Here is a 2972-nt window from a genome sequence, read left to right as displayed (position 1 = left end):
GTGTCACTTCTAAGACCTTATGAGATTTTGATCTTTGCGTCCAAAATTGTGTGAGTTTTTAGCAATTTTTAATATACATTCTTATATTTTTGTTTAATTTTGGAGCTCTCTGGGAATGTTATGAGTGCAGCCATCCCTGATCTAGTACTGTGTGATTCCACAGAATCTGTCCTAACAGTCAGGAACCACGCTGAGACAAGGAATAGATCTCTAGTGTTTTATTACTGCTACATTAGACAGAAAATCCTAACAAACTGAAGAAGGTGGGAAAAACCCAGACAGATAAACCCCAAAAGTTAAGGCGGGTCTGATCTGTGTCTCTTTGAATGGCTGCTTAACTCCTCAGTACTACGCATGTGTTTTCCCCCCTGGATAGGGGCCCCCTCCTGCTCACCATCAGTACTCATGACAGAATCTTCAGAATGTCTGGCATGTCATCTGGTTGTTCTTCCAGAGTCTGTGGAGGAAATTGCCAGCTTTCCCTCTTCTAGGTGGTGAAAGTTAAGTGGCTCAAGCACTTTACACATGTTGCCAATTAAGACATACATTTAAGTTTAGTTAAGTCTTCAATGTGGTGGTGAAGACTGGAGAATAATTCCTTATTCTTTAGATATGAACCTTACTTTATCTAACTGGATTAGAAATTATTTACTCAGCAAGCACTCTTGGGAGTCTAAACCCAAACATAGGACAGGAAAATAAAAGTTCATTACTATCCTAACTGATCTGGGGAGCTCAAGAATGTCAATACGAGCATGGAAAATGAGCTAAAATCCTGCCTTCTGCTGTATAGTCTGATTTAGAGGGTAGAAATACCACTTTTCCAATATTACATACTTGCCACAAGATGGCCATGAATTCTGACTTGGAAAGTCTTCATTCTCAATAAGGTCACAAAACCAGTGTAACTCTTGGGAGCCTTACCAACTTGACTTACGTGACATGATAATCGGGGATGTGGTGCCTAGGTGGTTTTTTTGTATTCCTTTTAAACATAGTTCTTATTTTGGCAGTGAAGAGGCCTTGGCAATACACTGCCAGGATTCCTTCACCGATTAACAGAATCCAAACTGCCACTCTAGAAAATAACCTTGGAGCAGAACAGGATAAACATACCATTATCCTTCTCTGAGGTAAAAGGCTATTTCAGCAGACTGGCTAAGCAGTATCAGCCATGCTGGCTTTAATATCATTTAAAATAGTTCAGTGCATGTGATGAGGACTGGATGTAAATGTCCCAGCACTGCTGACAAGAATCCAAAGAAGTATTTGAAATACAGCTATAATATAATACTTTTTTTTCAATAATCTTTTCTTTAAACAGCAGATTCCTAAGTTCAACAAGTTCCGCTGTTCGTTGTGTTGCCTGTTTCAGAAAAAGCATTCAAAGATTCTCTGGTCATATAGTCCCAGTTGTGTTGTTCTTTGGAGCCAAGGCTTTGTTTACTACTTTTCTTGTCCAAAATTAAAAGCCAATGGTTCACTTCTTTGGATTAATATATATATTTTAATTGCTTTAAAAATTTCCTGCCAGTATATGTGAATTATGGGGATAGTCTTCCAAGACATTTGCAAATACAGCCTCCCTTACTGTTTTCTAAGTATTGCATAATAATAAACATTATTAGCTAGAATTAGTAACCATCAAATTCATATATTACTTGGAAAACAGAAGGGACAATCCTGCCATTTAAGTTATAACCACACAAGAATGATGTTTGCTATGGTATCTTCAGAGCTGTGGGGTCAAGTGGGATCCTTCTTTGGCAGTCTCAGCCTCAAATATATCCAGGGAGAGTAAAGGCTTCTTGGCACCAGGACAACCAGATGCAAAAAGATAAGAGAAAGTCCTACTGGGGAATCAGGTGGGAAGAAAAAAAATTTCTCTAAGGGCTTAGCAGTTTCTAAGTAACCAAAGTCTGAACAAGAGTCAAATTCCAGAATGAGGAACCAGGAAATGAGAAATTTATCACTCAGATAGAAGAAGTCTGTGAAAGCAACCCTACCTTGTTTTTTCTCAGACCAAGAAAAGGTTTCAGGGAGGAACTGTACATTTGCAAGTAAATAAATGGCAGAAACAACATGTGTTCAAATTTTACACAGCAGTGGCAAACACAGATGAAACCTTTCTGTGAGCTATTTGAATAATTTTTCAAGGTCAACCAATCAAATGTTTCTGGATAAAGGTACAAATGGGGGAGCAGTGAATAAATGTGAAGGCTTTTGCTGTGACACAATAAGCCATACTGGTTGGTCACTGGACAGATAATTTGTAAAGCAAATAGCACATTCACGTACAGATGAGAAAAGTTAATTTGATCTCCTCTTCCGATGTTAATGCATGTGTAAATGTAGTTCATGTGACAATAGCATTCATAGTGATGGCTTCAGTGCTATTACTGATAATATTTAGTATCAGTTATTTGTTTGCTGTATCAGTTAAAAACTGTAATAACTGTGACGTAATATATGTAACATATTATTATAAAAACTATAAAATATATTAATTGCCAGGCTGAAATTCCAGCAGCAGGCATGTCTGTATAATATACCAGAAAACCATTCCATAACTACTTCACAAGGTATAAGTATAAAATATTAACAATTATACACCAGGGTTTCAGAGATATATTCAGTCATAATAGCAAGTTTTTGAATTATACTATGAGGGACAGATTATTTTCTTTACAAGATGCGGTACTGGATGTTTAAAACTTCTGTGTTGATAAATGCTTTGCTGGGTCTATCCCCCACCCATGATTAGCTAGAAAAAACAAACAAATGTAATAGATCTGTTTTAATTGCCTTTTTTCTTTTCTAGCATCCTTCTCTCTTCTCATGAAGGGTGAAGCTGATGGGTGAAAATTCCTGCAAAGAAATATGTTCCAATTTGCTTATTCCTGGCAATAAGACCAAAGAACAACTCAGATTACTTCTTTTCAGGAAGTAATCAGATTGATTCATAGCACAGA

The sequence above is a fragment of the Candoia aspera genome, chromosome 2 (assembly GCF_035149785.1).
Source record: "Candoia aspera isolate rCanAsp1 chromosome 2, rCanAsp1.hap2, whole genome shotgun sequence".
In the NCBI taxonomy this organism is placed as follows: domain Eukaryota; kingdom Metazoa; phylum Chordata; class Lepidosauria; order Squamata; family Boidae; genus Candoia; species Candoia aspera.
This window is presented reverse-complemented; position numbering follows the sequence as displayed.